Consider the following 14,275-nt stretch of genomic DNA (forward strand, 5'->3'; position numbering starts at 1 on the left):
CAAATATCACACACATACACAAATCACATAATATGCACACACCACACACACCACACACCACACACCACACACATACCACACCCTACACACACCATACACACCACACACTCATACACCACATGCTACACATACATACATACACACACACACATATACATACACCATACATACACCATACACACATACACACACACCACAGCACACACCACACATACCACACATACAATACACCACACATACACACATGCTACACATGCATACATACATACATGCGTATATACATACACATACAGAGAGACATGCATATTATACACACATACCACACATACACCACACATACACACATGCTATACATACATACACACACAGACATATATACATACATGCCACACATACCACCCCCCCACACCATACACACCACATACACATCATACACATACATACACCACACATATATACATGCTACACATACATGCACACACACAGACACACATATATACACACATACCACACACACCACACACATACCACACACACCACACACATACCACACACACCACACACATACCACAGTACACACACACACCACACATACCATATACACCACACCCACACACCACACACACCACACTCACACACTACACACACCACACCCACACACCACACACACACACCATACACACCATACCCACACACCACACATACCATATACACCACACCCACACACCACACACACCACACTCACACACTACACACACCACACATACCACACACACACACCACACACACCACATATACACATATTCCACAGACATACTACACACACCACATACAATTCATAGGAAAGACGAGAAAATAACACTAGATTGGATGCTCAGCTACCAAAGGTAGTCAGTTCTTCAATTATGCTAAACATTATATAAATAAAATTTTCAAAAGAGACTGACTCTAAGCATTATAAAACGAGGCAAGAAGGGAGTTGTGTGAAGATAAACTGGAGAGGGATGTGGATCTCACAGCGTGTGGTTGGGAGAGGCTTGTGAAAGTAAGAGACTTGTGCCCATGGAGATATGGGTACAGGAGAGAGGCAATGTGAAGATGGGCTTCCACGAGTGACAGAGCTGTGTCTTTTCTTCACTCAGATCTGGGATGGGGACCTGGTGTGTGTGTGTGTGTGTGTGTGTGTGTGTGTGTGTGTGTATGTGTAGGGGGAGAGAGAGAGAGAGAGAGAGAACGAGAACGGCTGGTCTGCTGTTTTTGTTTTTCAACTTTTTTGCTTGTCTCAAGACAGGGTTTCTCTGTGTAGCCCTGGCTATCCTAGAACTCTCTATGTAGAGCAGGCTGGCTTCAAACTCAGAAGATCTGCCTGCCTCTGCCTCCAGAGTGCTGGTATTGAAGGTGACTTCTACCACCCAGTTTGTTTCTCTTAAGAGAAAAGATTTGAATCAGAAGAGATCTTGCCAGATCAAATCTAGTACAAAGACCAGGAAAGCCAGGTTGTTTTCCAGCTTCCCTCGGAAGCCGATGTGATTTAAGGGCTTCGTATAATCCATTTGGGATCCGCTGTGTAGATCTGTGTGGGTTGAGACCAGGGATGCACCAGATCAGCTCGTTTGCACAGGGGCCCAGGCTGAGGTAGCTGCTGCTAATGCAGTCCAGCTGTTTACTGACTCCGAGCTGGCACAGGACTATCTCAGCACATGTCACTTTACCCAGTTTATCAAAGAACTTTCCAAATCAAAAGCCCATATTTGGCAATCCCTTTTCTAGTTTGCATAAAAACACCAAGTAACACTGTGGACCAGAAAAAGGAGGGAAAGTGACAAGGTTTCCCCGAACTAGGGATGGACCAAGCTGTTCCACCTACCTAGCTGGTCTAAAACATTTCTTCTGCCATTTCTTGGGAATTTCACATCCAAATACTGAAATAAGTTTAGCTGGAAGCAGGTGAAAAGAGCAAAAGGATGTTTCCCTAGTGAGGGAACAATGTTTGCTGCTGTGGTCAAGCAAGGCTTTATGAAAATACTAGACCCTAATGCAGAGGTTCTCAACCTGTGGGTTTCTGGTAGCCTAAGACCGTTGGAAAATAGAGATATTTAAATTACGATTTGTAACAGTAGCAACATTAAAGTTATGAAGTAGCAACAAAAATAATTTTATGGTTGGGGGGTCACCTCAGCATAAGGATCTGTATTAAAAGGTGATAGCATTAGGAAAGTTGAGAGCCACTGCTCTAATGCAAGGGAGGCAGAGAAGGGGAGGCAGGCCAGGCCTGGGACTAGACATAGTCAACTGCACGGGTCCATGCTGAGAGCCAGGCTGTGTGAGAGCCATCACTTAGGGCTGTGTGAGGGCACTGAAGGCATGGGTGGCCTCTCACACTTCTCCTGGCAGATACTACTTCACCCCCACCCCCATGTCAGCATTTAGATAAATCTTAACCCCAAACTCGGGGAAGACAAAGGATGACTTCTAGAGAAATCACACCACGCCACTGAAGACGGAAAAAGTAAAATTGCGCTGTAATAATCTTGCCGACAGAGTAAATGTTGTAGTGGATTATTATGTTGTCTAAAAACAGTCTTTTCGAACAGTGAATGACACTTGTGAGATTTTCGGCTATTTGCTTTGCAGAGCTTTCATTTCTATTCTGTTTGGAGTGATGGATTCTCTTCTCCACCGCCTCCCCTCTGCCTTCATCTTGGCAGTGGGAAATAACCTGACAGGATGTCTTGAGGAACTCTCAAGGAGCAGCTACTCAAAGTTCTCGAAGATTCTGGAAAATTCCACTTCTTCAGATACATCTGATTCCGTGTGTGTGTGTGTGTGTGTGTGAGAGAGAGAGAGAGAGAGAGAGAGAGAGAGAGAGAGAGAGAGAGAGAAAGAGAGAGAGAGAGTTCACACGAGAGAGCAGCCTGACAGCAGGAGCCAGCTGCCATGGAGACAGCGTCTGTGAAGAGGCATTTGTGAAGCAGCAGCCAGAGGGTGGGGGTGATGCTGGAGGACAAAGCCCACTCTTCATTGAGCTTCAGCTTAGCACAGCAAACCTAACTGTGCTCACGTTGTCGTTTTAAACCTTTTTAAATTTACTTTTTGATATTTCTCAATAATTCCTTACATATATGAACAATTACAGTGGAAATGCATTCACTTTTCCACTTCTCGTCCCCAGGTCTCTGGATCTTTTTCTTGAGATGACCTTTCCCCACCTTATCCCACAGAAATCCCAAGATGGTCCCTATAACAGTTAGTGCACAGGCAAGCCAAACAAATACATACCACTCCGTTCTGTACCGCAATTTTCATTTTAAATATAGAATTCTTCATTATTCATAATTTACTTCTCTTGGAAATTATCCCAGAGCTTATAAAATAGGGTATATTATAGTGCTGTCCTGTTTTAACAGCTATCTGATTGCCCAGGCTGAGACTGCGTCATCATTTGTTAAACTTCCGTTTGCGGTTCTGTGCACCGGATTGTGTGTCCTTCAGTATATTGAAGTCCTAACGTGAAGGTCTTTAGAATATTACTATATTTAGAGATTGGATCTTTAAAGAGGTTAAATGAGATCATTGGTACTGTAGCCCTCATGAGAATGAATTAGGGAGCCTAGAGAGACACCTCAGTGGTTAGGAGATTAGAGAACATGAGTTCAGTTCCCAGCACTGACATCTGGTGACTCATGCCTGCCTGTTACTCCAGTTCCAGGGGCTTTGATGCCCTTTTCTGGCCTCTGAGGCTTAGATACACACACACACACACAGACACACACACATATACACACAGACATACACACACACAGACACACATATACACACAGACATACACACACAGACACACATATACACACATATACACATAGACACACACATACACATGCACACACATACACACACACATATACACACAGACATACACACACATACACACACAGACACACACATATACACACAGACACACACACATACACCCACACAGACACACACATACACACACATATACACACAGACATACACACACATACACAGACACATACATATACACACAGACACACACACACATACACCCACACAGACACACACAGATACACACACACAGACACACACACAGACACACACATATACACACAGACACACACACATATACACACAGACACACACACAGACATACACACAGACACAGACACACACACACATACACACATATACACACAGACACACACAGACACACACATACACACACACATACACACACATATACACACAGACACACACACAAACACACACAGACACACACTCAGACCAGACACACACATAGACACACACCACACACACAGACACACAGAGACACACACTCAGACCAGACACACACATAGACACACACCACAGAGAGAGAGAGAGAGAGAGAGAGAGAGAGAGAGAGAGAGAGAGAGAGAGAGAGAGAAACTTAAAAACAAGGGTAAAGGAAGGCTTTAACCAGGCACAGAAGGAAGGCACCAGGAAAGGATGCCCACTCTTCAGGAAGAAGAATGGCTTAGCAAACATCAATGGAAGGCAGGCCTGAGTTCACACGCTCACACGGTTTATCTTGAGAAGCCATCCTCTTTTTATGAACAGGTCGTATGGTTGCTTCTGTCCAACTTGCGTTTGAGAGCTGCTTTCGTGGAGACCTTTGTTTGTAGAGGTGACCACATGAAGAGGCATAAGGCTTCTCCCACCATGACGATGGCAGGGCCGAACACACACCGAAGAGCACTGGAACAAGCCTCTGCAGGGCTCGGTATCTTGCTGAGTTTTCCTCAGCCTCCTTACGTCACGGTATGCTGATAAAGATAATAAGGACACTTTCAACCAGTCCCTGTATACACTGCCATTTAAACGCCTGCTCCCTACCCCCAATAGTAAAGGGTTTTTAGCTTCCTAAGACAGGAACATTTGCATGTTCGTATGTGAGTATCTTGGACCTTAGGAGACCACGGTGAGCTTCAGGATTCCGGGGATTCCTGAAAGGATCCAGCATTCTGCAGGGCTTCTGAAGGGTCTGTCTGTGATCCCACTGCCCGGAAACACTTAATGCTGTTTTAGAAGACTCCTTTCGGACATTTCCTGTGTGTTTTTCAGAGATTTTCCTTTCCCATGAACATCATAAAAAAGTGCAGTCAGGGGCAAGTGGGGATTGTTGTCATTGTCATTTTGCTTCACTAGGAATGGAGGAGCAGGGAGGTTAAGATGACTCTGGGCTGGGCGCCTTGCCGTCTGACCCCGAGGCTGCTGTGGGAGAAGCATCTGCCTGCTTCTGACTGTCCTTGCTGCTGTGTTTCTGCTTTGATGTCCAGGCTTCTAATTCACCTTGGACTTTCCTGCATCACACCGTTTACTCTGCCAGGAACCTTCCTAGCTCTACCCACCCCTGTGGTTGACACGGGGAAGATGTCTTAGGAGCCAGCAGCACCCCCTAACCACCCCAGTAGAAAGAGCTCTACATCTGCCTACATCTACTTAAGCCCCCAAACAGTAGCCTTGAACTGATTCTCAGAAACGTCACCATGCTTTGTGTTTGCAGCCTGTGTTTGTCAGGATGCAATCCTCCGGGGGCTCCCATGGGATGTTAACCAATGGTGGGCTAGTTCTCAGACTCCTGCCTCACTCGTTGAAGCACGTTCTCCTGTTCCCGAAGGGTCGGCCACTTTCACTGTTGAAGAATCCCCAGCATGGCTTGTGTGTGGTCTCCTGACTCTGTCTCGGGAACTTTCAGGAGCTGACCTCCAGCTGGCCTCTGTATTGAGCTTGGGAAGCCCTGGTTTTCACTTTTATGCTGTTCTCTGTCTCATGGGTCTAAAGCCGAGAGGCTCAGCTTCATCTGCTCACAGCATTCCAAGCTCAATACCTCTCTCCTTCCCTTTTATTTGCTGCCCACCTACCCACCTTACCCAGCATTGGTAAGTCCCAGAACCTGCGCTGTGTTTCAGGGTGCCAACAAGGGTCCAAGCAAGCTCTTCTTGCCCAACACTCTTTCTCCCAAGTGTGTTGGGGAGCTCTTTCCTAGGGGACCTCTTAGTGCTAATCCTCTGCAGCAGATCCCAGCTACAAGCTTTGCCCCTCCCCCATAGAAACCACCATGATTCTTCCTACACAGTCAGCAGGTGAGGAAACATAGAGGGAGTCTGGAAGTCTGAAGTCTTCAGTGGATTTCCAGGTTTTTTTGATTTTGTATTTTAATCTTTTTTAAATTTAAATTTAATTTTTTAACTTAATTTGTTTTTTACATTCTGCTCACTGCCCTCTTCCCAGTCACCCCTCCCACAATCCTTCCTCTATCCATCCCTCTCCTCTGAGAGGGTGGGACCCTCTCTGGGTATCCCCACTACCCTGGCACTTCAAGTCTCTGTGAGGCTAGGTGCTTCCTCTCCCACTGAGGCCAGACAAGGCAGCCCAGCTAGAAGAACTTATCCCACTTACAGACAACAGCTTTTGGGATAGCCCCTGTTCCAGTTGTTTGGGACCCACACGAGGACCAAGCTGCACATCTGCTACATACGCGTGGGGAGGCCTAGGTCCAGCTTGTGAATTTTCTTTGGTTGATGGTTCAACCTCTGAGAGCCCAAGGGTCTGGGTTAGTTGACTCTGTTGGTCTTCCTGTGGTTGTTTTTTAATTTTTTAAAAAAGATTTATTTATTTATTTACTTATTTATTTATTATATGTAAGTACACTGTAGCTGTCTTCAGACACACCAGAAGAGGGCATCAGATCTCATTACAGATGGTTGTGAGCCACCATGTGGTTGCTGGGAATTGAACTCAGGACCTCTGGAAGAACAGTCAGTGCTCTCAACCGCTGAGCCACCTCTCCAGCCCCCTGTTTTTTTAATTTTTAATTTTGTTTTTATTTTATGTATGTGAATGTTTTGCTTGCTTGTATGCGTCGACTTCATGAGTATGCTCGGGGCCCATGGAAGCCAACAGAGGGCATTGAATCCCTGGAAACTGGAATTACAGATGGTCGTGAGCCACCGTATGGGTATTAGAAACAGGACATCGTGAATATGGTTAAGAACAACAACTGAGCAATCTCCACACGCACGCACACACACGCACAGAGAGAGAGAGAGAGAGAGAGAGAGAGAGAGAGAGAACGCGCTCTGCCACTGAGCCATACTTCTAACCGTTCTTTTCTTTCAAATGTCTTGAGACAGGATTGTATTGAGCTGCCCAGGCTGGCCTGGGACTTGCTTGGTAGCTGTGATGGTTTGAACATGCTTGGCCCAAGGAGCAGCACAGTTAGGAGGTATGGCCTTGTTACAGGAAGTGTGTCACTGTGGGTTGGGCTTTGAGACCCTCCTCCAAGCTGCCTGGAAGACAGTCTTCTCCTAGCCGCCATTGGATCAAGATGTAGAACTCTCAGCTCCTCTAGCACCATGCCTGCCTGGACACTGCTCTGTTTCCCACCTTGATGATAATGGACTGAACCTCTGAACCTGTAAGCCAGCCCTGATTAAATGTTGCCCTTATAACAGTTGCCTTGGTCATGGTGTCTCTTGACAGCAACAGAAGCCCCAACTAAGACAGTAACCCAGGCAGCCATTGAACTCAGTTCTCCTACTGCAGCTTCCTGAGGAGCAGGGATTACAGGACTGCACCCTCAGGCCTGGCTGCAATTTGTTTTCAGTTTTCTTTGTTCTTGACACTTCTGCTACTTCATCTCTAGGCTCTGTGTGATTAATGTTATTCACCCCTTCCTTCCGTACTTCCGTTAGTTGAGACCTTTTTATCTTGGCAGGCAATTGCCACAAGCATCTAAGGAGTGGTCGAGTGGGCTGAGAAATGATCAGAGGCCCAAGGCTGCTGCTGTAGGTGATCTTAGTTCTGTCTCCCTCTGAGCTTTAGGTTTTCCATTCAAGCCCATAAATGCCACACCCAGGGCATTCCAGCTGAGCTCTCTGTAGCTGAGCCAGAATCTTTAGACAACCGGGGTGGGGGTGGGAGGAATGCGCTGAAGGAGCAAGACCTCCATGCTGTCGTCCTGTGGAACTCACCCCACTACCCTCAGATGGGGCTACCATCCCCAGTACAGGAATGGGTGGCCCTGGGCCATGAGAACTGTGAGTGGAAACTGAAGCCTGATTCCTATCTTCCTGTCCCTACAGAGTAGGGAATGACTCAAGAATGAGCCAGCATTGAGGATGCATTTGTCAAGGCGAGAGAGGCACGCACGATCACTGAGCATGGCTTGAGATTTCCACCTTATAAAGGAATGTCTCTGCCCTCCCAGGAGATGAGTTGAGAGATGCTCAACTTTAGAAAATCCTCCCCTAATTCCACAAATGACAAACCCAGACTACTGTTTGCCAGGTAGGGGAAAACAAGACTACTCGAAAGGAACTAAATTGCAAACTGACACTCAGAAATCCCCCATGTTTCAATGATTCTGTGTTGTAGGACGTTAAATAAAGAGGTCATTCAGGGGCCTTAGTGGACATAAGCCACATTTCCAAAGTAATTTAGAGTTCAAGAAGCAATTCCTCATGTCTACCAGACATAGTTCAGTGCAGATAACCTGAGAAATTAAAGCAGAAAAGAAGTTAATATAGGGGACCAGACACTTACCACATGGCTGCAAAATCTAGAGAAACAGGCATCAGTCTGGGTCTCCAGGGTGCTTTCCACAACTGTATTCCAAAAAAGGCTTGCTCAGACAGTGTTCACCTCTGCCATAGTCAGCAAGCTACTGCTAGAGGCTTGGCTTTAAGCTAGATATTAGTACTGTTCACTCCAGGCCCATAGCTATGACTACACACATAAGACATCTGCCTCTCACCCAGGCCTCTCCTTTTCCTCCATTCAGTGCTTGCAAGCAGACACATGACGGGAAGAATCCCCATGACATCTGAAAACATAGCTGCAAGGGAGTCTAGGAATTGCATGTTTTTAACTTTCTAGTCTTTGCTTATAGGATGCACATTAGAAAGCTGGATTAGATATCTGTTCTGTCTGCCATTGGGGGAAAATGCATTTAATACTCACAGAAAATCTGGAAACAAGAGGAAAAGTGTTAGCCTCTCTCATCCCAAGAGAAAAATTGTCACAAGGGACAATAAGGATAGAGAAAGACAGGGAGATGGGGGAACCAGGGGTTGTGCTTTGAGCTAGGGAAGCCGAAGAGTCCTAGGGGTTGAACTGGATGAAAGACTGGGCCAGAACTGTATTCCGTGGGTAAGGAATAGAATGTGCAAAGACCCTACATGTAGAAGAAAAGTGATAGAGCCACAGAGTTGAATGGATGTGGAGATGTTGCTGTTGGCCAGAACAGGAGGATGCAAAACAAACCTGGGGAGGTATAAGGGGATGGGCAGACAGGCAATGCAAAGGTCTTGATAGAATCTGGCCTTTCCTCTAAGAAGGATGAGAACCAACCATTCAAGGCTTATGAAGGGGTATGCTTAGGGAAGCTGCAGGTCCAACCTGATCATACGTTTAAAAGTGGTCACTGTGCTTCCTGATTATGTGCTTCTGCTGTCCCAAACTGTCCCTCCCTGGGTTTTATTCTTGCATAATTTCCATAGGTTTTTAAATCCAAGAAAAAGAATATAAAAAAACAACAGCAGGTGAGGAGAATGGGAAGGTGTCAACAGAGTTGTTATTTACATAAACCCAAGCTCCTAGGAAATCTATTGCTTTCCTTTGTAGAGGTTCATGACTCCCCGGACTCAAATAGTATGTGAATGCAGAGTGTTTTATTCTGCAGAAGTCCAGCACGCTGAGGTCTCCCATTACCAAGTTAGAGAGACACCCAAGCGAGCTTGTAGGCCTGATTTAAAGCCATTAGGGAATTCTGGAGCAGGTGACCTCTATGTCAATCTGTTGGGTCCATCTCTATGAATATTCCATTACTGGGGTGTGGGGGCTGGGAACTTGTTGCTGAGAAAGTCTGGAAACTGCTGCTGACCCATGACCTTGCCTCAGGCCAGGTGCCAGGGTAGCTTCTGAAGCCTGGACTGGCCAGGAGTTGCCCAGTTCTTGGAAGCAGACATTTAGGCCTAGTCTCCTTAACTGCCAATGTGAAGCCTGTCATGGAGTTAGCCTGGCCTTCTCACCTTCACGTGTGTTTTTATGTTCCTTTCCATGTTCATCATGGTTGGTTCCCAGTCAGCTCTCAGAATATTTATGAGAGTACCACGCTTCTCATGTTGCAAAGAAGGCCAATTCAAAATACTCATGACTCTTCAGATTATTGATGCTTGACCAGCAAGGTTACAATGAGGTAAGAGGTCCATGGACCCTAAGGGTGAGAGTGTTACTAACTCCCTAACAGGACTTCTCAGCTAGTAGCCTCTTCCTAAGTCTTCTGAGTGTGTCCTGAGCACATATGTGTGGGGGTAGGGATGGAGTCAGCCGTGCTAGCTCAGTGTGGGTGGCTAGGCATAGGAAGTGTGCCTGTGAGATTTTCCTTAGGGAACAGTGGTTGGACAGATAACATCCTGAGAGTCTGTGGATGTTTGGTATGAAACAGTAAGACAGGGATGCCACAGCTCGCCCTGTTAATCTTTATCTAGATTTCCAGGAGATTTTGGCTGGGAGATTCACAGATAGCGTGGCTTCCTTTCAAAGCACTACCTGTGGAAAGCCCTGGGTTGGGGCACACTGGTGCATCTTTTAATATTGGATCTAGGTTTCTTAAGCAAACTTAGTTTCCAATTGCAACAGTCTTTAGGTACCTCTATTTCTCCATCTACAGCTATCAGATACAAGAATGCCCAGTCATTTCCCCTTATATTTTGGGAACTCTGAAAGAAATATACAAGAATCCAAACCTTAATTTTTTCTTGAAAAAAAGAAATCACGTGAAGACTCAAATGATCAGCGAGGTACAGCATGGACAGGTGCTGACCGGACTCACAGAGACCTAGGGAGGAAGTTGCTAAGGATGAGCGAGGGCAGGACAGGAGCTAGTGAGGGTGGAAAGGAAAGATGTTGATAAGGGGGAGGCAGGACCGGTGTCAGTATTAATTGGTAGTTTCAGTTTGGAAAGATGCAAAAGTCCTAGAGACAGACCACGGTGACATTTGCACAATAGTGTGGACATAATGTCACCATTGCACATTAAAATGCTAAATCTGATGCTATTTACATTTTTACCATATTTTTATATAAAAATCATTGTGAACAGTAAGTCTCAGTAAGGAGACACTAAGCTTGTTGACCTTTAGTTCAGATATAGCGCATGTGTGGTTATTCTAAAAACAACCTGCTTCCTGAAAACACATAACTCATCCCAGGCCAACAGGCTCTTTTCCTGTGCTTTTGTGCATCCTGAGGCTGAGGCTGTCTCCATAGTGTGTCTGTCAGGAAGTGAGTGACTCACGGAGTCTTTATGACAGATCTGTGAATCACACACACACACACACACACACACACACAGGGACATGTGAGTCACCCCTGCAGGATTGTAAAACAGGCTATGATGTGAGGCCAGAGAGATGGGCCTTGGGGCGCTGGAAGGGCAGCTGCAGCCTGTGGAGGACCAGTGCACTCTTGAACAGCCTCTCCCAAAGCTTAGTAATGAGCTAAGGCTGTGGTTATAGCTCCTGACCCAGCCCTGCAGTTCTCTCTCTGGCCCTCTTTGAGGACACCCTGACTGGCTGCTACAGTGGGGAGGCAGTGCGCAGGGAGTCAATCTTATGGTGCTCGAGGCCCTCTTTGCCTCCTAACAAGAGTGAAGGGCACTGGACGTAGTAGGTTGTGTGAAGACTTCTGTGCTAACCCGGGTTGTTTAACTTTCAGGCTGCTCTTACGTCCTCTTGGCAATGTCAAGGGGAAAGCCACACATTTGTGTTAACAACTTTGAGAGGTGGAAACTGAACTTAGCCATGGATTCTCCCTAGTTTTGTTTGGTTCCCATAATTAAGAACCAAAAGCTTTGTGGCCTCAGTTTCTTTCATTCTCTAAGTGAAGGAATTGGGCTGTCGTTGGTTGGCACACAGCACAGGGGATGCTCCCTCGTGTCCAGCACCTCAAACCAAAGCTCTCTGTACCCAAGATGGACACAGACCCGTTACTATCATGACAGGCACTACTGTCAGCCATCCGCATTCACAGCCCTCTGCCTCTGAGACCAGGGGGTCACAGACTTCCTCAGAGTCCTCACACCACCATCTATTAATTGGGGTTACACTTCTGAAACGGTTCTTGCCATCTTAAATGCCACAGTGTTGGCCCTCAACTCTGGCTTGTTGTATGACTTCTCCTGGTGCATCTATTTCTGTTCACCCCAAACAGAAAGAGAGCAACGATGAACCACAGAAACAACTCCATTGCTTGGTGAATCAATGAGTTTACTGGGGTTAGTTATAGGAGCATGGGTGACTTGGGCAGCTGTACCACTGAAAAGCCCACCCCAGCATGCATGATAGCTGTATCATTGCAGTCCCCCGTACAACTTGCAGGCAGTTGTCACACTTAAGGGTCTTCTCTCCCCTGACAATACTATTTGCTTATGTAAGCTCTGGGGGGAGCGGGGGTCATGAGTCTTGGGACTCCTGCCTCAAAGTGGAATTTTCAGTCCAGAGAAAACTGCTACTCAGTAGGCTATATGCTCCTGAGAACTTTTATAAAACATATCTGTCGGGGGCTGAAAAGCTGCCTCAGAGGTTAGGAGCACTGACTGCTCTTCCAGAGGTCCTGAGTTCAAGTCCTAGCAACTACATGGTGGCTCACAACCATCTGTGATGGGATCTGATGCCGTCTTCTGTCCTTCAGGCATTCATGTAACTAGAACACTCTTATATATACATAAGTAAATCTTTTAAAAATATATCTGTGCAAACAAACTGGGACTAGTGATCCCTGGGGCTACTGGTCCAACAATCGGCTTTACCATATCTCAGGAAAGAGAGATTACAGACACGTAAGAGGCCAGTGCTGCAGCCACCACGTAAATCATTCCATTTTATAAGCTACATACTTCCCCAAACACCTGTAAAATTCAAACTAAGATTTTAGTTTATGCCTTGTGGTGATTTTGTATATATTCAATGGGATGTCATTTACAACAATCCCAGCTGATGCCTGGTGAGTGGGCAAGGAAAGCTTGTGTGAGCATTTCCGGGAGTTACTGAATATAATTCACAAATGGAGCTCTACGGTCTCTAAAGGAAGGAGGAGCTCAGTATGTGGTTGGTTGGTTGGTTAGAGCCGGTCCTTTGAGTTTCTAATGTGAGAGATTAAGCTTGTGATACTTGAAATATTTTCATTAGAAGATATTGTAAGGGCTGGAGAGATGGCTCAGCCATTAGGAGCTCTGACTGCTCTTCAGGAGGTCCTGAGTTCAAGTCCCAGCAACCACATGGTGGCTCACAACCATCTGTAATGGGATGTGACGCCCTCTTCTGGTGTGTCTGAGGACAGTGACAGGGTACTCATAGACAGAAAATAAACAGAAAAATAACTTTAAAAAATAAGATATTGTAAGCTAAGTGTTAGAAAGCTCTTTGGCCTTCCTAACTCAGGTAGTTGGTGACTCTGAAGTGTGTCTGTCCATGCTCCTGTTTCAGGAGTTTCCCATGAACCCCAGCAAGCCACTTTAACCCCCTGTTCCTCAGTTCCCTCATCTGTAAATGGAGATGATAATATGAGATCATTATAAAATTGTCTTCATAGCTACATGTTTAAAAAGGTGTCTGTCACTTTCACTTGGTTAAACTGACAGTAACTCTTGTTTTTGTTTTGTTTTGTTTTGTTTTTCCCCCAGGGCTGGAGATCCAACTCAGCTTCACCAGTGCTGGTCTAGTACTCTACCACTGAACTATACTCCCAGCCTTCTACAGTGATTCATAGGAAGAGTTGTTTTCTACCAAATTCATGTTTATTACATATATGTTTAAAACACCTCTTGTCTTCATTTGTGTTGAATGTGGAACCCGTGTAAAAGACAATAAATACGGTCTCTCCTGAAGTCAAGGGTGGGAAAGAGGTTCTTTGGGAAACGTGTATATCTTTTGCTGAGCACAGTTTGAATGATAAGGGGTGGACTCTGGGACCTACGTCTAGAAACTTTGAATTCCATTCTCTACCCATCAATTTCTCTCCCAGAAAGGTCTCACATTATCCTTTAGACAGGAAGTGTTAAGTAGAATTGGGTGGGAAGTGTTTACCCAGTCATGGGTGAGCAGCAGGCGACATCAAGTGCTAACCTCATGGCTGAAGAGCTCATGACCTTGTCTCCAACCTCTCCCCTGATTGCTGAGGGAAGGTAGGAAAGGAGAGGAGAGGAGAGGGGAGG

The 14,275-nt window shown here is 45.9% G+C and overlaps 1 long non-coding RNA gene across 7 annotated transcripts in view; it reads left to right on the forward strand.

The window, feature by feature from the left end:
- Window positions 1–13,948, forward strand: part of LOC102555148 (uncharacterized) — a 49,967-nt gene extending 36,019 nt beyond the window's left edge. For 2 of the 7 annotated variants that reach the window (XR_010065222.1, XR_591533.3), the window contains 4 exons: window positions 4,618–4,818; window positions 7,194–7,477; window positions 10,144–10,258; window positions 13,745–13,948. This is a non-coding gene — a long non-coding RNA (uncharacterized LOC102555148). Of the gene's footprint in view, window positions 1–4,617; window positions 4,819–5,677; window positions 5,940–7,193; window positions 7,478–7,777; window positions 7,848–8,144; window positions 8,350–10,143; window positions 10,259–13,744 lie in introns of all 7 variants that reach the window. The other 5 variants (XR_010065221.1, XR_005502198.2, XR_005502200.2 and 2 more) reach the window with 5 other exon arrangements.
- Window positions 13,949–14,275: the final 327 nt, after the last annotated feature.

Source organism: Rattus norvegicus, chromosome 3, assembly GCF_036323735.1.
Source record: "Rattus norvegicus strain BN/NHsdMcwi chromosome 3, GRCr8, whole genome shotgun sequence".
NCBI classification, from domain to species: domain Eukaryota; kingdom Metazoa; phylum Chordata; class Mammalia; order Rodentia; family Muridae; genus Rattus; species Rattus norvegicus.